Source organism: Anarhichas minor, unplaced genomic scaffold (assembly GCF_050575085.1).
Source record: "Anarhichas minor isolate MPS153535 unplaced genomic scaffold, ASM5057508v1 ptg000017l, whole genome shotgun sequence".
In the NCBI taxonomy this organism is placed as follows: Eukaryota; Metazoa; Chordata; class Actinopteri; order Perciformes; family Anarhichadidae; genus Anarhichas; species Anarhichas minor.
Window position 1 is genome coordinate 10433917 of NW_027466463.1, and position 24894 is coordinate 10458810.

The 24894-nt window shown below is 47.2% G+C and overlaps 1 protein-coding gene across 3 annotated transcripts in view; it reads right to left on the minus strand.

Annotated features, from left to right (window-relative positions):
• The window catches only part of raraa (retinoic acid receptor, alpha a), a 127699-nt gene that overhangs the window by 96860 nt on the left and 5945 nt on the right, over positions 1 to 24894 (minus strand). For 2 of the 3 annotated variants that reach the window (XM_076093455.1, XM_076093451.1), the window contains exon 2: positions 13536 to 13605. The exons of the other annotated variant lie outside the window; for it this stretch is intronic. The gene's annotated coding sequence lies outside the window, so the exon portion shown is untranslated. The remainder of the gene's footprint in view (positions 1 to 13535; positions 13606 to 24894) is intronic. 3 annotated transcript variants of the gene reach the window in all.

Genomic DNA, 24894 nt, shown 5'->3' on the forward strand with positions numbered 1-24894 from the left:
TGTAAGTGCAAGTTACAAGAGCTAATTGGGATGTCGGGAGTATGAGAAGAAGAAAAAAATGGAGGATTGAGGGATAATAGAGGAAACATACACTCTGGATAATGTGCATACACAGAGGCATTCTGAGCAACTTTATACAAGGTTGATATATTGTCATTCGACAACAAAGGGTTGCTCTTTATGTCGTACAAGAAAAACAACAAACACACGTACAGTAGAAGGACAAACAGGCTTAATGTTGCCACTGGGCCCCAGCTGAAGCTCCATGGGAGCCACTGATCTGAGCCAAGCACACAGCAGACTTTTCACAGGAGGTGCAGCTGCACGAAGACTGGGGAGAAAAAGTAGAAACAAATGGGAGAGAGAGAGAGAGAGAGAGAGAGAGAGAGAGAATAGGAGGAGCCCAGGGTGTCATTTCTCTCTCTGTCAGCTTCTTGCCTCCCCCGTCCTCCCTCCCTCCCCCATCACCCCCTGAGATGTGGATGCTTCACGGGGACAATTACCAACTGACACTTCATCATGGGCCGCGCGACAGGCACTGACGGCCCTCGTCCAAACAAATGATGCTGGGGTCGAGGTTGCGGGCCTGCCTCCGAGTCCGCCTGTAGCCCCGCTGCACGGCCCTGCAGTGCATTAGCAGGCAGCGCGCGCACACACACACACAGAAAAAGAGACTCCTCTCAACCAACCACCTCCTTCCTTTAAGAAAAACACATTTATCAGCAGTGGGGGATGGTGGGTGAGGCGGAGGGGGGGGGGGGGCGCTTCAATAGAAGCATGGAGGTTGGGTGGGGGCGCTACAGTACTGTCAAACCCCATCCCCCTTAGGTAAAGAGAGAGCTCTTCATCTTTGTGAGGCAACTAGGACTCTCTCTCACACACACACACACACACACACACACACACACACACACACACACACACACACACACACACACACACACACACACACACACACACACACACACACACACACACACACACACACACACACACACACACACACACACACACACACACACACACCATATATACAACTAATCAGATAATAGGGTTAAACGGCAGCTTAAAAAAAGCCACAGAGGCAAAAAAGAGAGCAATCAGTACGTTGACACAATTTGTGTCTTTGTGGAGCACAGATGACACTCTGACCCCCCCCCCCCCCCTTCACATGCTCAACGACCAACTCACTCCTCTGCCTTTGGTTGAGTGCAGCTAAGTTTAGATTTATAAAGTAGGTCGATTGCTAATAGTCCAAAAAAAGAGGGGGGGGGGGGGCAGCATATAGTGTTTAAGTAGAGAACACACACAAAAAGAAAGGCAGGCATGTGGAGGACCTGCTGGTAGCGGTCCCTCAGGTGACACTCTGAACCTGCAAATGAATAAACGCCGCCTGTGATCTCAGCCCAGGGAGGCCCATGAACAACAATTGATTCAGACATCAAACGCCTGACTAACACAGAAACAACACTTGGTAGAAAGCTTGTCAGTCCCCCACACACACACACACACACACACACACACACACACACACACACACACACACACACACACACACACACACACACACACACACACACACACACACACACACACACACACACACACACACACACACACACACACACACACACACACACACACACACACACACAAGGAGCATCTCCTGGGCTGTGCGGGCAGACTCTAATGCAGGGGGCATTATTGCTGTTGTGAGCTGCCACGGCTAGCGGGCATTGAGCTACAATGCGTCATGTCGGTAAAAAAACAAAAAAACTCAAAAGCAACCTGTTCCCTATCGACACCATACTTTGCGGATGCCCTCTGCTGTCCCCAAGGAACTCGCTTTGCTTATTTATTTATTTTTTATCTTCTCTCATTGTTATGCTATTCTCTCTGAATTTATTATCGCATTCTTCTCATTCATGCTCCTGATGTTTTCTCTATTGGCAGCTCCTCCTTGATAAATGTGTTTATGGCATCTCTCACGTCGACAAACCCAATGCTCAAGCCACACTGTCTAAGATAAATAAAGGGGGGGGGGGGGGGAATACAAAGCGAGAGCCATACGTCATGCAGGCCCCTGAGAGCGCTCTCAATCTTTCCGTCAATATTCAACGTGCAGGCCTGTATATGCCATCATTAAAAAAGGGGAGGCTTCACTGTTTATTTATCATACGGACATACGGCTGACAGCTTCCTGTAAACAAGTCGTGTGTTTACACACGTGCGTGTGTGTGTGTGTGTGTGTGTGTGTGTGTGTGCGTGCGCTCACTGTAGCTTTTATAACGCACACGCCGGCGTCTCTCGGTCCATTATCTGATCAAATGGATGGCTGTTGCTGAGTGATGTGGGGAACAAGTGATGGAGTTGGCCAGTGTGCGCTCTGATAATGGCTGTTAGAGCTCATCACTGTATACAGAGATGGAGGTTGTTTAACACAGGAGGAGGGGGAGGGGGGGGGGAGGGTGCTGCTTCCACGTTGACCGGTGGAGATAGAACTAAGAAGGACTTAAAGCACGAGGGGAGTGTGGAAAAATGAGGTGCCGTTCAGTTTTTTTTCCAAGATGTTTTCCACGCTTCATCACTTCCAAGATGTTTGAACAGTGAGTGAATCGTTCGCATGATCTGACCTTGTAACAAAAAAAATAAAAAGCAAAGATAATTATTTACTTAATTACTTTAACAGAAAGACACCTGTCACGATTCATTCATCCTTTAATGCATGCTTAGTGTGCATTCAAATCCATCAGCAGGAAATCATTCAAATAAGGGACACTTGCTTGTTGTGGAGCATGATTGTGCATGTCAAGCTGTTCAAGTATAGAGAGCAGTTGAGCGTGCTTGTGTGCGCGTGTGTGTATGTGTGTGTGTGTGCAGGCCCGACTGACCCACAGGGAAAGACAAATGGCTATAGCAGGGGGCCATGCTTGACATTTCGGTTCCATGTGGTAATGGACGTTGACCTGACGGGGTCAGGCCTGCCAGCGAGGCAGCAGAGGGGCCCATTCCTGCACACAGCCCCATCCCTGTAACTAGACACTGGCATAACAGTGGTGGAGACACACACACACACACACACACACATAATCACTCACTCACTCAGTGGAGAAGAAGACAGAGTGGTTGGACCACATAGGTGGGGTGTCATTATAGAGAAGAGACAGATGTTCGCCGTGTAGGTCTCGAGCATCGGGAGCAGAATGTGCTCTCGTAACTGTAGCCAGGTCATCTGTTTCCACACATTTTGGACATTTCTGTTGATATTTTCGTGCGCATTGATTCCTGCAACCATGGCAACAGCACAATACCGGGGGAAGGCAGAACAGTGGTAGCTGCTATTGTTGAGAGAGTTGCCCTGTGTTCACCCACAACTCAGCAACAGGAGGCTACTTTATATACCGTTTGTGACAGCTTTGTGGTAATAATGGAGCCCAGGCCCCCGCTAGTGCAAGTGGCATGCTCAGTCAAGTGAGACTTTGTGTGTGTGTGTGTGTGTGTGTATGTGTGTGTGTGCGTTCTCTCTTAGGCAGGCACACCAGGCAGCCTCCTCGGTACCTAATGAGACCACTGGGAGAGTGGAGAGCAGGAGTAGAGAAAGGAGAGAGGATGGGAAATAAAGGAAGAGCAAGGGGGGGAAAGGACAGTGAGTAAGGAGACCAACTTTAAGGTTTGGGATTGGAGGAAGGGAACAAGGGATGGCCTGGATTGCTGCCAAAGAAGAGAGAGGAAGATGGGGGGGGGGGGGGTGTCAGAGAAAGAGGAATGAGTGTGTGTGTGTGAGAGAGAGAAAGAGAGATGGAGTTGAGGCACACAGCAGCGAGATGGTTATGCAATGTACACAACACAGGGGTGCAGGGGGGGGGGGGGGGGATCAAAGACATGGGGTGAATACATAACTACATCTGACAGCGGAGTGCAACAAGAGACGATGAGCAGAGAGAGAAACACACTGAAATATAAAGAGAACAGACACTCCCCGGGGTTGGAGGGAGGGAGAAGGAGTGCATTGGGTACCGAGTACACATCCTCTTTGAGTAACAATGGAGGAGGGATGAATACCAAAAAAAAAAAAAGATAAAATATAGACATGCCAAAACTGCTCTTCCTCTGCCTCTGGCGCTATAGCATCATCTGCTCATCCGGGCAGGTGCACATTGCCGGGTGGCTTGTGGGCGGGTAAGTGAGTAAATAACTCGTGGTCCAGAATGGCTTAAATTTCTGGTGACAAGGAATAAGGACAGACAGGCACAGCTGAGCTTTTTGCTTGTGCTTCCAGGGAAAGCGGAGCATGAATTATTAACAGGCGCTCGGTCTAATGAAGTGAAGATGAGCCACTTGGCTCCGTGCTCATCAGAGCAGACGAGCGTGCTTGTTTGGACTACAGTGGCCAGGCCCCACAGCAGGTGATCGTGTCAACAAGTGACATGTCACCTACACCTACACCGCTGCCATGAGCAGCGCTCTGGATATTTAAGAAAGCGCTGCAGTGCTGGGCCGTGTGTTGGATTGACTCTCCTCTGGCAGCGATGACATTGCTAAATGACAATGACAATGGAGAGAAGGCACACCAGGACTTCAGACTAGAAGGAAAAAAAGGGAAACGTGTTGCACACTTCGACACATTTTACCCATCAGCAGACGCTCAGCTGACTTTCAGACCGCAAGTTTGTTGCACATGGAGCTGGAGCGCGGGACACGCTTCACCCCTTTCCTGATGTTCTTTATGGCACCGGAAAAGGAAACTTCAGCACCAGTCACCCTCAGTCTGCGCTGTATTTTCTCCTCCGCCTTGTGAAATCAAACAAACATTCTGGGACAGTTGTCCCGTCTTGTTTTCTCCTCCTCACTATTATACTAGTACAACCCAACAGCATTATGTGATTATGTCAGTTTAACTAGCTCTTCTAGGACTCTAGGACAGAGGACAGGATGGAGGAGTCGGAGAATAGCTCTTTTGCAGCGTTGCTCCGGGGCTACAGTCACTGCTTTGCTGCTCTCTGCCTGCCTCTCCTCACAGCAGTCCGCATGCTAATCCCTCGTGGACCCAGAGGAAGGCTTTGGGATCATCCCCTGTGTGAGCTGGGAAAGGCAGGAAGCTGGCAGGCACACATTGCCTGGGTGAGACGCAGTGGACGACTGCAACAAGCGCATCAGGAGAGCTCCATCCATCCTCTGGGTGTTCACAATTTTGCAAAGTGCTGGTGGTGTTGCTGTTGGACAGCGGCCTCGCTTCCCAGCTAGACTCCTCCTGGATCTCTTTACCTCCAAAACAACAGTCCAACCCCTGTGTGCTTTGGCCCACGTGCTGCAGGTTGGGTGGTGGCACCGTTTATGTAACGAGCCGTGTAAAAAGCTCATTTATGATTAAACGATGGGTCAATTTGACAAAGAACTGATATTAGCCAGCCTGTGGCCACTTTGTTGTACTTTTAAAGTCTGTTCTCTGTAGCAATACGTACGAGTGTTAAAATGCAGTGGACATATAGCGCGATATTGTTTGGAGATATCAGGAGTTTCTGATAATGGCTCCCGCTTGGTGAAGACAACCCCTCAAGTTAAGAGCAAAAAGACATTATAAGAGACAGTCCACCATTCATAATCTCACACAATACATTGAACATTTTATTATGTCTATATGGGTTCAGTAGGCGAGTGCCATATAGAATGACTGAACACATAATTGTTATTAACCAATATACCTCCTGGGTAATAATTCCTGAGAATACATGTTTACCTCAGGCGGTAAGCTCAGCCAATTAGCTGCATACTTATATACACAACAACGCACACAAAGACGGAGGTGTGTAGCGATAAAGTACGACGTGAGTGGTAAGCCCGAGCTATTATGAAGACAGTCGACAATAAAAGCTCTCAATGCAGTTAAGGGAATAATATGTTATCATTCAATAAAGCAATTCTCTTCTACAAGCCTCTCACGGCCCTGCAGGCGAGAAACAACACTCAAGGTGACGAAATGTCTCTTCGCTACACCGAAATCTGTAAATATGTGCAATTGCACGGAGTGAGAGGTGAAGCTGAGCCCGTGCGGAAGGATAACTTCACAGTGTAATGACCACATAGAGGCTACCGCGGCGCGACTCCGTCTTAGTTACAGCCACACACAACCCCCCCCCCCCCCCCCCCCCGAGCACGTCGGCCACGACTCCTTCAACAGTGCAGAAAGGACCCTATACCACTGCATATAATACATCAGCAACTACTGTCGTTCATTTCTTCTCTCTCTCTCTCTCTCTCTCTTCAGGGGTTCCCAGTGGCGGTCCAGAGCACATGTGTTTTGGTTTACCTAGAGCGGAGCCCTATCTGAGCCCGGGCTGAGAGCAGACTGCGGCCTTTGTCTGTGGCACCATTAATCAACTGTCCTTTAACAAAAACAGAAAACCAGATGAGAGACAAAGGGAAGACATGTGGGGGGTGGGCCCTTATTTAGGTAGAAAAAAAAGGCAGAAGAGAAGAGAGAGAAAAAGGGGGGGATGCTTGACCCAGATCCAGGCCTTCAATAAATCAAGCAGCAACAATAACAAGCAAAGTTTTCATGTGGCTTGACTGATTAATCAGCTTTTTTTTAAACATAGGAGGCGAGAGGGAGTCTTTTCTTCTTTTTTCTGTCTTGTCTCTCTTGTGGGAGACTGCAGAGTGGCTGAGCGAGTCTTTTCATGTCGGATGTTTATGTCTTTATGCTGCTAGGCCCGCATCGTTCACGCATCGTTCACGCATCGTTCACGCATCGTTCACGCATCGTTCACGCATCGTTCACGCATCGTTCACGCTTTAATCAGAGTAAGACCTTCACTCGATGCTGCGATGGGACGGTTTCGCCGAAGGTCTCCGGCTGCATTAGTGACGAACAGGAAGGTTGTCTGAAAAGGTGCGGACATGCACGGGCATGCGGACGCAGGTTTCTTTTTTTTCCGAATATATAAACAACAAGTTTTACACAAGTGCACTATCTACACAGCGAGCCACAGGACGTGAAGCAGCCCCCTGAGACTCTTTGCGAGGTGCCGATCGATGGGTATCGAGTGTGGACAAGGAGGCCTCAGGATCGATAGGGAGCCATTACAGAGAAGTGCCTTCTGGGACCTGGGAGAGGAGGTGAGGGGGGGGGAGAGAGAGATACATCTGGGCCCTTAATGCCGTCTTCTTTACCTCAGTGGTGGGAGGTTTTACTCCTGGCGAGTGCTGGGACACACAGGTACGCCCATTAAGAAGAGACGTTTCATACCAAGTCGAATTTGGAACGTCACTTAGTGTACGTACACTTGATCGATCGCTCACACACACACACACACACACACACACCAGCTAATGGTCTCCCAGGAGACCCACGGCCACCCCAGGAGTGCTCATCATCTCCCATTTTCAGTGTACTCATCTGCAATCTCTCTGTGTGGGAAAATTCCTTCCGTCTCTCTAACTCACTGCTGGTGCCATCTTTCTCCTCTCCCCCTTTCCTTCACTGTCTTTCTCTCTCCTCCTGTGCTCTGCAGTGTCACCAGAGCCGCCTGTGCTGTGCTTTGTCAGTGCATCCTAACACTTTCTGTCACCCCCTGCTCATCCTCCACTCCTCTGCTGCTCACAGAGGGCACTGACTGTTCTATTCACACACACACACACACACACACACACACACACACACACACACACACACACACACACACACACACACACACACACACACACACACACACACACACACACACACACACACACACACACACACACACACACACACACACACACACACACACACACACACACAACAGCAGCAGCAGCAGCAGCATTGTTACTTCCACAAAATGTCAGTGACATAATACCCCACCACATCCTGTTTTACATGCTCTGGGAGACGAGACGATTTACATAAAGAGGTTTAATCAAGCTAAAATGACTTGTGGGAAGTTCCTCAGTTAATGTAGGTGACGATGCACAATATCGGATATCCAACATGCCGATATTTTCCAACTCATTTTGGCCAATGCCGAGGCAGATACGTCCCTCTTGGTAACATATGCTATCATGATGTCCCACTGGCAGACGTATAAAATACGATGCTTTTCAAATTGAAAACAGTCACGAAGCAAAATAAGAAAACTACTTCAACTTAGGTCACATACAAAACATGCCATATTCATTTTTATGCAACGTGTTCAAACAAAACAGAAGAATCCATCCTACCATAAACAGCTGTCCCGGAGACAATCCTGAAAATAGGCACAACCAGGACAAATCTGACCTTTTTCACATGTTTCAAAACCATGTACCTCCACACTGCAGACATATTTATGTTTGCACACGCTTATCGACCTGGAGGAAATGTTCATTTCTGGCGGATGACAATATTTCCTTTTCAAGCCTTTATCTGATCTAACTAAAGGAAATTAACTTAGCTACTATGTCCTGTGTTTAGATTAGCAAAATTGTACAAATATGTTAAACTCACCCTGAAAAGAGAACAATATAACCAGGGATTTGATCTAAGAGTTAAAAAGGCATTTTTTTTTTATTTCATCTCGACTTTAGGGATCTATCACCCAAAATGCTTTCTATCTCCTATGATAAAAACATCACCCAAAATAAAATACTCCAATATCTGAACATAAAAACCTGTAAAAGCGCTACCCTTTGTAACTATACAGCACTCATGCAGGTGTTAATCACATGAAAGGCCGATGAGCCAGTCGGGCAGACGACTGGCACTAATGAGGCAGACTGTGAGCCGGCTCCTGCATCCATCACCCTTCCAGGAAAAAAAAAAAGAAAAAAAAAAAAAGACTATTTACCACATTTAATCCTCCGAGAAGAATTTGTAGGAGAGGAGATTGGGTCTCCTCCTCCTCCTACTCGCCATCGCCCTCTTTTCTGCGGTCCGTCTCCACCAGCACCGCCATTAAAGTATGGTTGAAAATAGTGGATGATGTTGTGGAGACGGAGGACTATTAAAAGTCAGGCAAATGCTTTTACCAGCGCTTATGAAATTGCACTTGAGGTGCCGTTTCAGCTCCTGCAAATGCGGTCCAAAAAACCCTTCTGTGGCTGATGAAAAAGAACGTGCATACACACACACACACACACACACACACACACATAGTATGCACACTCATTTTCTGGGCTCAGTTAGCTGTCCCCATTGGTTTGGAAGGCCATCGCAAGCTATAACAACTACAGCCTGGCCGGCCTGTTAGTAGTGGGCCCTCTGTTTCAGCAATCTGGGTTCTCTTTGCCTTTGGACATGGACCAGGTCATACTGCACAATACACCACTCTGTTTGGAGAGAGGGAGGGAGGGAGAGCAGAGAAACCTGCAGTCATGTGAGTCTCTGCGTGCATAAATAAGCATGTGTGCACCAGCATGCATGTTTGAGTATGTTTTGGTTGTGGGAATACTGCGCATGTGTGTGCATGTGTGTTTGTGTTGTGACTGTTGGGTCCACCACACCCTCTCTCTTTTCCATACTGGATTGCAAGGCCTCCCCCCCGTCTCCCCAGCCTCTGTCATTACATCATCGCTACAGCTTTTTTTTTGCTACCTCAGCACATGCACAACCATTTTTGGGGACCCCCCCCCCCCCCCGGCAGCGTTTGAATGGCGTCGTTGGAAACCTCCGAGAGGTCAGTGCACCAGAAGGAACACACTTCACTGTCAATCTGAAAACAATGCAGCAGACAGCAGACGTTTCTGCAGAACAAACAGACCTCAGATCCGGCGTGGGCCTGTGCCTCTTTAGGCGGCACCTGTCCCTTTAAGATCCATTTCTCACAGCTTGCGGGTGCTGAGCTGAACGCACTAGCCTGAGCCGAGCGGCGCTGCGCTGTGCATGTATGGTAAGAGGGGGGGGGACCGCGCCGCCCAGCCTGCCAGCCCACCACAGGGAATTTGTTTATGTATCCTTGCTGCCAAGTTCCTGTCAGGAGGCGCCCCAAAGAGGAACTGCAGACTACTCGGTGCTGTTAGCTACGCCCTCTCGCATAGAGTGGCTGAAGTTTTCTGCATACAGTATCGGGTCGTGCTTTGTAAGTACACTTAAATCCAGGGAGGTCTCTTCATCAATTTCAGCACTTGCGCACAGTACACACTCACTTCAAGCCCTCGCTCTGTTGCTCCATAACCAGCTTTGAGAGCATCGAAAACGTTACGAAACAAGTTCTAACGAAAAAGCTTAATTTATGACCCCCAAACAGATCAACACCAATTTACTCAAAGCCCAGTGCATAAAACAACACAAAAGGCATAGTTTCATTAAAGCAACACTTTACGAGAGGCACTTTGTTAACCTGAGGATTATGGGTATTGTAAAAAGTGAGCACCACCACCATGAAAACACAGTAAACAGGACTGGTAAACTCATGAGTATTAAGCAAAGTATTTGAGAGGGAAAGACTAAATTACTCTCCCACTAAAGCAAAGAATTCCGACCTCCGACAACACGCGTGACCTTGACTCATGATAAAAACACGATCTATTACTGCCAGTGAAACAGTGACTGCGGCAATTTTGCACATCAATACAATGCCTCGGCCTGGCGTATACGTGCCGTTTCCACTGCGCGTGAGCAGCCCTTCTGTCAAGCAAGGTCAGCAAGTGTGCTCACTACCTTGAGTGCTGTGGCCACCCGCAAGTTTGCCTCTGCAAAAAAATAAAAAAAGGAAATAGCCCGCTCACTTGCAGTTATGTCAAGGACACGGGCCGTTTGTCTTCATACCATTGCATGTGTGACGTCCAGTGAGTGCGTGCGGTTAGGGGGGGATGGAGAAGTGTGCGAGTGAGCGGAGGAAGGAGAGGTCGGACGAGGCCACGCAGAGGGGCGTGGGACCCGGGATGGCGAGACAGAGGAAGAGATGGAGAGAGAGAAAAAAGGGGAAGAACAAAAGATGGAAGCGTGGATGGAAACGATGTAAGGCTGACATTTGGGGGGGGGGAACTGCGTGAAAGCAAAAACAGGAAGCCGTTTATGTCAGCTTTGGATGGTGGGACCGCTCCCCGTCACGTGTTGGCACGTTTCACTGATTCTTTGACTGTACGGTCAGAAACTCCTCTTTCGCACACACAATGAAAGGGGAACCAATGGGTGATTGGGTGAATGCACAAGGCACTGACTGCGTTTAAAAAAAATGCTAATCATGCCGTGTTGTCAAACTTCTGCATTTTGTTTTTTTTACTGTGGGTGGAGTGCACACACAAGAGCGAAAACTTAAATCAATTGAGCATCGGGAGTTGCGGCACACTTCTGCTATTCTGCTGACGGTGAGGAAGTAAGATGCCACACAATGTCTTGCAATTCAAATGCCTTACAATAAATGAGCTCAGCAGCACAAAATACCAACCGAGCTTGAAGTAGTTTACTCAACTGTAACTCCAAATTTGGGGGATCGTGTAAATCTGACATATCAAATTGGTTAATCAGAAAGGTGGAAGTGTCGGAAAGCCCGAGCGTGCAAACACAATCGCAACACTACACTCGAATTTATCACAATGAAAGGACAAAAAAAAAGTGCCAAAGATCCATTAAGAGTTTCAAAGAAATCTAAGATGACATTAAGACAAAAAAAAAAGACCAAGTCTGGCTAAACAACAACAGAGATGCTGAGTGCTGATTATTGAACTCGGTTCAGCTTCGAGGGAGGATAAGAGGTGCCGTTACACGGGAACAACACTGAAGTTTCCATGTCCGAAGTGGAGTTAAAGAAAAACACAGGAGTCTCATTCTAGACTGAGGGCTCAGCAGCCACCACCGACCTACCGCATACAGAGTGTGAATCATTAAAGGCATGTGTTCCACATCAACTGCCGGGGCCCGCTTCCCAACCCACCAATGAGACTGGATCTAAATTATGGTGGGGAAGAGGGGGGGGGGGGGTTAAGTACCGCTTCATGTGGAGATGAAAACCCCAAACCTGCTAACTCAGAGAGAGTGAAAGAAACTGGAAAATGACTGCATGAGAGTACTGCGTGTACCTTCTGCCCGGTTCACAAAATAACACGCCGATGAACAAATGAAGCGGCTAATGGAACAAGTAAATGATTTCCCAAAACACTGATGTGTCATCGTGTACAAATGAGGTGAATACGGTTTTGTGCTCTCCAAACAGCTAAACGGAGAGCCAAACTGAATAGAAAACTGACCTACTTTGCTTTGCTGCGTGGTCTTTCTGGCTGCCTTTGTCAATTTCTAAAAAGCTAAAACACAGCGGGAGAACTTTCCCCAGGAAAACAAATCAAAAGGGTGAGGAAATACAAAAAGGAGGGAGGAACTCAAGAGCTGTACGCGTACAAGACCAATGTGCCAGCCTGGGTCTTGTCCATCGGGCCAGCCGTATGCCAAAGTGGTTGCTAACAGAGGAGTGTCTGCCAGACCGCTTGTCGCCCCCAGTTAGGACACACGGACGTCTTCTGTGGGTGCGAATATGTGCTTGTGCTCAAAACACACACACACACACACACACACACACACACACACACACACACACACACACACACACACACACACACACACACACACACACACACACACACACACACACACACACACACACACACACACACACACACACACACACACACACACACACACACACACACACACACACACACACAAGTGGAGGGAGTCTGCATCCTTCTGGGCATTGCCTGGCATCTTTGTATGACATACCAGTCTATTTGTTTTTGCTTTGAGGCTGCCATGGGGGAGGGTGTTCGTCTGGGGGGGGGAAGAGATCACCTTCCCCTCCAGAGCCAGGACAGGACAGGACAGGACATGACATGACATGACAGAGAAGAACGGGAAAGTGAAACGCTAGCTTGTACAGGCAGGAGAAAGTCCAAATAGGACAGGACAGGAGAAACTGAGCCACAGTCCCGGGGACGTGACGCTCTGATTGGCTGAGAGAAATTGACCAACCTTTTCAGCTCCTTCCTGTCGGCCCTTCTTGTGGCAAAACAACGTTAAAACGAATCAAAGGGAAATGCCAGAGTCAAACAAATAGTACAGAACTATTCTTTCTGTGCTTTGAAGCCGACACAATGGAGATGAATCATGCCCAATAAATCACTCTATATTCACAAAGTGATGGTCCCAAGTTCTTCAAGCCAGTTCCTAATGATGAATGGCTGTATTCGTTTTGTCTCCGTTGCTTAAACATGACAGAGCAGATCTCCCTGCTGTCAGCTCCAACTGTGATGCAACAGACCCAGGATTAGACCTGATCCTACCACTGGCCACAAGACAAGAAGTACCTCCTGCAAACCAGTACAGTGTGTGCGTGTGTGTGTGTGTGTGTGTGTGTGAAAACGCTCACACTGTACATAAACAGTGACCTTTACGATGGCAGATATATGGCACGGTGAAAAGACAGAAGACATTCAATACGACCGCAAAACCAACATGGCAGTCACGTGACGAGTGACAGTGCTATTGCGTGGAGAGCAAGATGGTGTTTGGTACCCACAGACACAATTGCGGAGTGTGCAGAAGTCCAATTACCCAGAGTCACCAGCAGCGACAAATTCGGGCTTACCCCAAAAACGTCAATCTCCCCGTCCTTGGCCGAGGAAATCTCCCCTTGAATCGATTGCAGCTCCTAAGCTCTGAAGAGAGAGGAAGAGAGAGAGAGAGAGAGATGTTTGAAACAGAGAGCTTTGTAGTTCCTTATCCACGTGCTGCCGACTCAGTGGCTCCCTAGCTTCTCTGGCACAGAACCGCTTCACTGCGAGCAAAACTCTGACACTCTTTTTCCTTCCTTCCCTCTCACACTCTCTGTAATCTGACTGCCCTTTTTTATTTTTTTTCTCCAACAGATTGGACTTTCTCGCTCGCTACATTTGAAGCTCGGACATCATGTGAAGAGTGGAGTAAAACTGTGGTGTGCGTGTGAATTACCTGGGGGCCGAGGAAGGCAGAGTCGTGCTTACGGCCGCAACTCAATTACAGCAATGTGAATCAGGTGGCGGCCGAGAAATCCCCTTAGCCTGATGTACAAATAGGGACACAGAGGCGCCTTCATTGCCAAGACGGAGACAAATCTAAAGTAGCATGTCATCTCTTCGTGGAAAGACAGCTAAGCTTATGGTGTACAGATGAATGGCTGCTGCAAACATGTATCCAGCCACACCGGTTTGGAGTGTGAGAACAATGGCGTTTTGTTTTATGCATGTTGCTAAAATATCAGCGTGTACCATTCCGTCTGGTTGCAGATCTAAATTGAGCCACATGACACTTAGGCTCTCTGATAAGCACTACCTTAGTGCGGCAGAACAAACTCTGGGAAGTGTTTTTCTGCAGGATTGTTTTTAAACGAAAAACAACTGGAGGAAAATTACAGGACGGTGGTTTGCAAAAGTTAAAATGCACTTTGTTGGATTTCGTAGAAATGCCAAACTCAACCTCCATGGTGAGTACTTCTGGAATAGAAGATCGGTTTGACAAAAAACACTCAAAATCAGCAAGTTTATCCGAAGAAAACAGAGAGAGATCTCTTTTTTTTTTTAGCATATGCTGGCTCCAGGATCCCCTCTAGGGCCCCATAAAATGTGGAGCTGTGGACCAGGTCAGTGTTTTCCAAAAGTATGTTAAACCGATGACCTTTGAAACTGTGGTCTGTATTTCACTTCAAGGCACATGTCACAGGGAGGAAGAGCGATTCTATACTTCGGTTAACATTGAAAGCAGCGAGTTAAAGCGGGAGGACGGAGCTTTTTCCTGACATAGTAATGGTTGCTCTTTAGAAGCGCCCTCCCTCCAGGCTGAAGTGGCCCTGTCGCCATTTTACAAGCAGCAAATGAATTTCACACGCATTTGTTATCACAAGCTCTTGAGGACAGTCAAACAGCTACGACAGAGATAAATATAGCAGTCTTACAAAATAAAATTATACATTTATCTCGACAACAAAGGGCTGCTTTCATTTACACATCGCACAACTCCAACCGGCTACTGTGCAAAACCTCAACTCAACGTTAATGAGGGAATCACGTTTACAAATTCACATGAGGCGCTTTGCCGGATGAATGCAACGAGCTTTGGTACGGTTCCTGTTCGAGCTAATGTTGCTCACATGCATCGGCTATAAGCTCAGCTTCGTGCTACATGCGAATAGTAATACTGTTCGACAAAGATGGAGTGGGAAGACCAGACTTAAGAGACGCAAAGACAAACATCACTGCCCAGTGGTGCATTAGCGGATCCTTAATTATAGACCTGTACATCGCAAACATATCAATTCATATTTATACGGTCTATTACCAACAGGGTGCGGACACTTAAAATACTTAAAATATAGTGCCGCGCATTAGCCCTGAAACAAGCATTACCTTGCATTGGGAGGTGTGTTGTTTGATAAAGTCAAAAGACAAACACAGGGCTCCTGTTGACACTGGTATGAATGGCTGTTAATTATAGTGTGCCTAGAATGAATTGCACTGTCTGGCCAACTAAGTGATGCACCTGCATTTGTTAATAATTGCTATGACTTTAAATGGGATTCAAATTATGTATAATAATGCTCATTTCAGAAGTGAATTGTGGCTTTGCATCAGACCATACCACCGTTCAGCCAAAGCATGGCTCTGGTGCAATGCTTTGCATGTGACAGCTAACACTGTATGTAGCATTTAGCCGCGAGTTAACCCACCTTCTATGCGAGACTGGTTATGACACTATAATGTGGAGGTGTCTGGCTCTGTGCTGCTCGCCCCGGTTCCTCTTCCAACCTCATAATCGAGCCTGTGCCCTCGAAGACTCCTCATTTCACTTCCTGTCTTATTGCACATCCTCACTTCCTGTTTGTCGTTCTTAATGGTTTATTGGTCCACGAGAGCAAAAGCAGCATACAGCGTGTAGGATGAAATGAGGACAGAGTTAAATGCACATATGCCGTGTGTGTGTTAGTGTGTAAAAGTGTGTGTGTGGTCATGCATGTGCAAGCCTGCAGCCTATACACTGATGAGAGCGGACAGGAGTAGCCTGGGGTAATCACGTCTTTATCCTTGCTGATGGCTGAAAGCAACTCATTGCAGACCAGACACTCACCTTTCTTTCTCACACACACACCAGGCAAGTCCATCTGCTTTTAAAATGGAACCCAATTTACGCCACCTAGAGGGCCTCGATTGCTCAGGGACCCTCAATCTCACCAAGCAGAGGTCACCCGATCCTCAATGTACGGCCTTGCATCGGCACCCGGTGGGATCTGGGTTGCTCGAGTGCCGACGGCTAAAAAGGTAAAAAGGTTTGATGGGAGGCGGTCCAACTCTCAAGTAAACTCATTCGTCGGCCCCGTGACATTCCCTGACTCGTTTTGACAGCAGCACCCTTACACTGCCACTGATGTGTAAAAAAACTGATTGTGGGTACGACCGGCCGTCTCCAAGCAGTGCGACGCATAGTTGGGAATGGCAGCCCTGCGGCGAGAGTCATGAGCTCACATTAAAACAGACACAATGTGTTGTTTTAACTCGCTTGCTTCTTTAAAATTCCACCGGCTGTGTGCGTGCACACACACACACACACACACACACACGTGCACTCCCACAATATAAACCTCCCTCTCCTTGAGGCTCTGACTCTGTGGTGGAAACCCCCTTCAGTCGCACATAGATCACATAACCTCTCTTGTCATCGGAGGACAGCACTCCCAATGGAAAGATGCAGATTCACACACGCTGAGCGCCGGCCAAGGCTCCAGACTGCCATTGTCCTTCGTAGTCATCCAAACAAAACAATGAAGAGGGTCACGCAAGGCCCCTGTGGAATGGTAAATACCCGCGGAGAGGGAGAGTCAAAGAGGAAGAGGCAGCGAGAGAGAGAGAGGAAGTGAGAGAGAGAGAATCCACTGACAATGACAGTGGTGTATGGAAAAGCAAAATATGATCATCTGGGGGAAGGTGAATTCCACTAATGTTCAATCATTCATGAAGGATCTGACACTGCTCGCATGGAAAATATGTCAGCGCCGTGATGTAGAGCAAAAACAGTCACGTAAAGAAAGACTGTAAATGATCTCATCTCTATGTGTAAAGAGTTATAGTTACTATAGCACATGGTGAAAACATTCAGCTCCGAGTTAGAGAACAATATCTCATGCTCTGTAGTAGTATAACTAAAATATACATCGCATACAGTGCGGGAGACAGTAGCTCATGTCATGTGTACAGCCACCGAGGCGAGTGCTGCTTTTTGTCAGCGCCGTGCTCGGGGAAAAAAATAAATAAATAAATAAAGTGCAAACGGTATCAAAAGGCTGAGATTGTGGTGATGTAAATCATTCATTAGTGCTGAGTGACCCTCATTATAAAACCATCTTTGTTGTCATTATTCATCGGGCATAAAATGCGAGCCTGTTAATTCAGACTTCAGGATGTCGACAATGGGCGTCCTACAAAGGGCTCGGAAGGCACAGTCCCCCCTCCCGATTGGTCTTTCATATGCTAATGAGGAAACTGTTTTGGGTTTACTGGCCTGGTTGGAAATGATTTAGGGTGACACCGGTGCTCTGAGCCTTTATGTTTGGGCTGGCCGCGGGGGCTCATATATCACCATGATCATTAATCAATTAGCGTCTCCTAGCCACCTGTCGGACACATCGCCGCACAAAACATTCCTGCCCTTGGGCAGTTGCTAGACGATGATCATCAGTAGCACCGCTATTACCTTCCAACCCTTCGGCAACCCCCTCCGCCCCCCTTTATGGTAATACCCTGATGGATTACATAATCGCACCCAAACACTGGCCACAACGAAAAAGGGCTCCGTTCCAAGAGAAGCAAATCTGAGTACCGCCATGGTGTTTTTTTTTAATGGGTCTTCCACTCCCAACTCAATTAAAACGGCAAGTTTTTTTTTTTTTAACATGCATTCGCCCTCCACTGTCACAAACAGAAAAGAAGAGGCCGAGAGGAATTGATGCGGGCCTTGTAGGAGAATCAATAAGCTGACCGCTATTCAAAAGTGCTGAATGCACACCAACGCCGAGGCCTTCATTGTTTTAAATGCAGCTGTCTCCAGCGGGGTATTGATGGTTGTTTAGTATTGATGACGTGTCACAGTAGCCAAACACATGCGAGATGGAGAGGGGTCTAAACTATCAGGGTGTTAGTGACATTAGAGTCCAGAAAAGGGATTTTCTTTAGACGAGACGAACTTACTGCTGACTTGAACAAACACACAGTGGCTTTCTGACTAGCTGCTCATTCATCTTTAAATCACAGATTCCCTGGATAAAGGTTTCTGTAAACTTCCAGCTTCTGGAAAACTGAACAAGAGAGAAAGCTGTTACACATTTCATGGTCTGGGTTGTTTGAAAAGTGCATCAGGTTTTGGGATCTCACGAAGACACTTGAGACACTTGTGCGGCGATGGCGATTGAACAAATCCTCAACGATTCCCGTTAAAACGACCCTCTGCCCAACCGCTTCAAATAGGTCTCTCTGAAGATTTGCATGTAAATCTGAACTCTCATGCAAAGGCCCTCGCTTGCCACGAGACACTCTCTTTTGCACAGCTCCGCTTCCCTAACAATACCCAGCTCCCTCCACCCTCCCATCCAACCCCCCCCCCCCAAAAAAGCCTTCACATTTTTCACCCTTTTTTTTGTTATTTGGAACTAATTCTAAAAAGCAGCTGAAGAGATAAGTGGCACTCAAATTAGAGCCTAATCCGCCCAACCCTCAATATGGGGACATGGAGAAAGTAGATTTGTCAAGCCTTGATTTAGCAGTATTCTTTCATTATAAAAGTAGCACTCTTCACGCAGCTTAGCAATACCAAATGGTTCAATCAGTCTCGTGTGGAACATTTAGGAGGGAAGGAGGATGGAGTTAGGGCCTATCTGTGAACCCAGAACACTTGGCATCGGGCTGGTGCCATTATTGTGTTGCCAGCATTGTTAGTCCTACCTGTGCTGCGCTCTTCCACTCCTGAGGGTTCCCCGTAGAAAATGACATTCACTGAACACTTCTAAAGGCTCCAAACACAGGAGTGGTTTCACTGGGGGATTGTAGAAAAACTGGGCCACTGTGTTGAGCGTGGAAAGTGTGTAACACTGGGCACTGGAGACTGAGAGTTGTTGTTTTGTTTTTTCATTTCTCTTTCGTCTTTTAAATCCAACCAGTCCAGGCAAGACGCCAGCTGCCGACATTATCAGGTGGATTTTCAACAGAACAAAAGATCCTCTGCAATTCATTACACTGCCATTGGAGGAAAATATATCCCAACCAGCATAGACACTGTGTGTGTGTGTGTGTGTGTGTGTGTGTGTGTGTGTGTGTGTTGCGCATTTACAACCCCTGTCCTTGGTATTTCAACCAAATTAATTTCTTCCAGAAGATTATTTCCCCGATAATCTGGCCCGTTCTTCTATTTACTTATCTCTCCAGTGAGGGCCTAAAAACCGGCAGCGATATTAGAAGTTTAAAAAGGTCAAAACTAAAGCTGAGAGCATTGTAGAGGAAATACATATCTGCTCCGGCTCGCTGTATCTAATCACATTCACGACATAAATATATCTCAGAGGCCACGAGGCCAAAGAACAGATATTTTTGGAAAAGATAAATCTGGAAAGGGGGAGATAATCTCACACTTGAGTAAAGTGCAGAGCTGTGTTGCCTGGTATCTGCTGGTGGACACGCAGTGTTGGGGTGAAAAAACTACTGCCTGAGCAAGATAAAGGCCGTCCACATGGTACAGAGGCAGAGAGAAGACAGCAGGGGGGGGGCGACAGGGCAGAGGCTTGACCTCTCGGGGTCAATAGGGGATGAGTAACATTTATCATACCTACGCTAGCTGCTAAATGAAAAGCCAGGCCGCTTCTCTCCCAAGAATTCAGCCACATTTCGACGTCAAAGTCCAAATGAAGGCTGGGCCCACTAACCAGATGCCCCGTGTTTATGACAAAGACAAATATTGGAATCCCTAAGTGGAAAAACATGCCACGCTGGCACACAGCAGCAGCAGTGAAACGTTACATCATGTTGACGATTTAATGAGCGCAGCCTGGATCCGATCAAAAGTTTAAATGCCTGCCAGTGCCAATAGAAAAGCGTGTATTTCATGCTTCGCGAGAGAGGCTCCAGAATAAGTTTCATTCAAAAGCAAAAACAATGGTTGGAGGACGGAGGAGCAGCGGTGGAGGTCCTGATGGAAAGCCGTGGAAGGTATCCGAACACACGGAGCCACGGCTCAGCCCCACACCGACACTCGCATGGAGGAAAAGCACAAAGAAGCGATTGAGTGCGGAGACCAGATTTGGCACCCAGGCCTATCATAAAACAAGCCAACCCCCAGGGGGGAACTGGCCGACAGCGGTTGACGATGCACGGCAGCTCTGCGTTGTTTCGGCGCTCTGGACAAGTGGACCGGAGTTGGAGTGGGCATCCCGGGCCAGAGGCCAACCCGAGAATGAGAACGCTGCCGTTGTGCCGAAAGGACAATTACGCCACACTCACGCAACAGACATTCATCCAAGTGGAGATGACAGTCTATTTTGCATATTAGACAAACATACCCTCATTGTGAGCCATTTCGTAACTTGTGCATGGGCACGATATCTACAATGACTCCACTAGAAGTGAAATGCACAAACAAATTAGAGATGGCATCCCATTCTTCTCATCCCACGTCTCCAACGCACGGAGAAGATGAACTTTTTGTTTTTCCCCAGTCGCAAACACAAGTTTCCAAGAATCTCGAGCGCTTTCTCCAAATCACTCAACGCACTCGAGCGCTTGGACGTTCCGAAGGCAGTGAAAGGTTATTTTGAGGCGCTCGGACAGGAGGTGTCTGCGACACTCAATTTTCGTCCCTTTCTGAAACGTACAATCTGACATCATGCCTCTTTCTGCAGCTTGCAGCGTCATCCCACTCCGGTTAGAGGGCACTAAAAAAATAATAAGGGACGTTGTCCAATGCCACAACTGAAGGCAGGAATCTGGGAAGAAGATAAGAATAGTAGAGGCTCAAAAAGATCCAGGGAAATATCCAGAAAAACAAATTCAAACCCACAGCATGCTGCTCCCTTCCCACTACAGACCAGTGAGGACAGGGTGGGTAAAACACAGACAAGCATACAAAGACTATACAATAACGAACAAAAGAGGATACTTATTGTTATTATTTGTTCCTTTAACGTCTCGATAGTGCTCAGATGATGACACAATGCACACCTGTTTATAATTTGTCACTTTATGAGCGGAACACTAACACGCTGAGAAAAACAAACGTTATTTAGACATTCTATCATCGCCGGTGTTAATCTGTTGTTTGTTAAAGTTGGCTGACATAAAACTGGTTAACACTTCTACAATAATTTCACACTTAGTGCAGCAGGAACAAGGGCTAAATCAAAAAAGGCAAGAGAGCGGCCTTTTCCACATGTGCGTAGGCGTAACAATGGGCAGAGCTCCAAGTGGTCTGCAGACCGTTTTCTCCTCATTTTTCACACTCCTACTGTCCGTGTTCACTGCTGAACCACACCAGACACCTCTGGACCGGGAGCGACGGAGGAAGCGCCAGAGCGGGAGACGGAAGCAGACCAATCGAAATCAGCATCGAGGTCTGAACAGATTTTAAATTGTCACAGCAGGAAGCCCTACCAGAAAAACATGCCCACTTCCGTATTAAGAAACATATGAAAGCTGCAACACCTTGGAAAATAGCGACATGACATGGGGCACCGCACTTGATGAATTTACTACATTGGACCACGAAACGAGACAAGAACTGCTCCCCGCGGCCCCTCCGCCTCACATCTCCTCCAGACATACAGCCAACTCGAAAACGAGCGACGTCGCTCTCTAAGCAACGGAGAGAGATATTGATCAACTGTCATTTACTGTCAGTGTCGATCTCGCCGACAGGTTGGAGGTGCAGCGGGTGCTCGAAACGTTGCGCTACTCTTTAACGTTATTAATTACACTTACGATGTGTCAAAAATGTCTGCAGTGGTTAAAATATATGCATTGATAGACTGACTCTTCTTACACGTCTACCCCACATTCACAGTGGCAGAGCATGCTATCTAACCGACTACCTCGTTTTCTGCAGCCTCTTTATTGATCTCATGTATCAATGATTACTTCTGCTTTACGAGTACACTGCTGATGTCCGACGGAAGGAAGTGTTTGTTTAGACACAACATGCTTGTGAAGGCCATACAGGAACTCCCTTGTATACATATGACTTCCACAGAGACAGATATCTCCGTTTATGAAGTTGAACAGTGTAATCTTTGAGTCAAGTCCGTATTGATTGTAGTAGAAATCCCTCTGATAATAAAACACACAGCTTGTGGCTGTGGCAAGCTTAAACTAGGTGAGTCCCAAGCTGATCTGCGGGATGGGGATTGAGGCCATCAAGGCATTCTTTATGGATTATATAAAACTCAATCTTCTTCCGGTCCTTCGTCTCTCATAATCCATTGCGCTCCTTTAAACGCTGGAACCTGTTCCTCCTTAACGCCCACAATTGCATCGCAAATAAGTGAACTAAAAGGTAGTTTGAAACAATTTACAGTAGCCAGTAGTTTCATTTCATGTTTTTTTTTGTTTGTTTTTTTCAGACAGCCAGCATTAACAAGCAAAGCCAATTTGGCTTTTAAAAACAGAGGTGGTCTGCCTCTTTTTCAGTGTCAGTTTGCAGGTGGAAAATGCCTCATGCTGAATTCAGCATCTTGTTCATGCTGTGGATGAAGACAGAATTGATCCTATCCACATCTCCTTGCCACATACGACACACACTTTTTTTCCTCTGTGGATACGATTCAACATATCTTCTTATGGAGGAAAACAAAAATCCCGAAGTTCAACCACAGCAAAAAGGCCAGAGAGTGAAGTGAAAATGGGCCCCGAGTTGAGCAGGCAGTGACCAAGAAAACGAGGACTGGGTTGATGTGTACAAATGAGAGGTTGTGCAGAAATCACCCTGGAACAGGAATGAGAGCGGTGCAGAGAAGCCTCCTGGAACACAGTCAACACATTTCACACACGCAGGGCCTGGAAACAACACGCTCGGGGCTCCCACCTTCATTTAGATGAAAATGGACCTCCTCGAGAGGAAATAAAGCCATTTTTAACTCCCCCCCCCCCCTCCCCCTCCTCTCGCTACGAGTCGGCCTTCCGTAATGTGCCCAGTCAATGGACTGTGGGTTTATTCAACTGCAGGCAGCCCACAGCACAGCCATAAATAATGTAGGGCGGCTCACATGAAACCCTAATCACCATTGTGCTGTCACCCAACAGAGAAGATTGCTTGTTTAATTTACTGCGCCGCATCTGTCTCAGTTCTGCCCAATTTAGCTTCACAATTTCAATGGGCAAGTACTCCAGGTATTTATCAATATGCTTTTCATCCAATGCCATGAATCAATAAGAAGGCAATGCTCATGTATCCAAGTCTGTGTGTGTTCGTGTGTACACACGTGTGTGTGTGTGTGTGTGTGTGTGTGTGCGTGCGTGTGTGTGCGCGTGCGTTTCGGGTGATGGTGTGTGTGTGTGTGTGTGTGTGTCGTAAAGAACAAAAACAAGAAACCTGCAGCTTGTGTAACGACAAACGCCATCAACGCTCAATAACCAGAGACTCATCATTGGCTACACACACCGCACTTCATTATTACATTACTCCTCCATTAGCAGGCAGACATTTGCATATTGCAGTCACTTCTTACAGAGGCTGTTGATCATAAATGGCAGCCATATGCTGCCTAGTGTGCCATATTACAGAATTATTACTGCGACACAAAAAGCCAAGAAAAATGGAAATCACGTTGACACAAAACTAAGTAACAGTCTCGCTGACTGAATGAGTATCATTTACATTTTTTGAGGCCCAGTTTGTTGGCTGCGTCCGATGCTTTCCTCACACGATATACATTATGATTTGTGCATAAAATACCTGAACAGCAGCAATGTATTCAGCTTTTATGAGAACAAAACATGGAAGATGAATGACTGCCTTATAAACCCACACAAAGGTAAATGTAATTAGCCCCTGATCGTCTTTTGCTGCATTGTTTTGGGGGGTCATTTTGGCTCGACATCCACCCCCCCCCCCCTTGCTGCAAACACAGGAATCCTGTCATCCAACAGGCTTCATACGGCACCATCTCAGTATGACAGATATTTGGTGTGATGGCACTGTGATGACAACCCACGGAGACAGAATAAGTAGCAGCGGCTCACTAACTACATAGACTTGGCAGGCTCAAAGCCCATCAGAGCGGTAATACAGCGATGCTGTGAGCAGCCGAGCCACGTTCGACCGGCTAGCTGTCCGAGCTAGCAGCAGCAGCAGCGAGAGCGGTGTCGTCTCTGTTCAGGACCATTATCTTTCTCACCGCGGCGTTCACTTCGTACTGATGAATGTGGCCTGTAGCAAATTCGAGCTAACGTGCAAGCAGCTGCAGCAGCAGCAGCTGGGGTAACACACTGTCAACCGCCACATACGCCCACACAGGAGGCACAATAGAGGGGGAGTTGTTCCACCCAAACCAGTGTTGAGATGCGTTCGGTTTGTGTAGTGCTTTGAAAACTGGACATGGCCGCTGCGCTGGAGACTCGCATGCAACGCCCGCTATAGCAGACACAGGAGCTGTCAAGCATGTCAATTAGGAAGATCCAGTCCAGCTGATATGGAACCACTCCAGTGTGCGGTTTATTGTTGTAATCTGGAGTAGATCTGTTTGATAAAGTAATGTTTTTCTGGGGCAAAAATACCAACCACGTTTTAGGTTGCAGCTTCATTTTCAGCTTTTCTCAGCGTTTATAATTAGAAGCTGAATATCTTTGGGTTTTGGACTGTTGGTGGCACGAAACAAGACATTCGACGATGGATATTGTCAATACGTTATGGCATATAACTAAACTAATAATAGACTAATTCGAAAAATA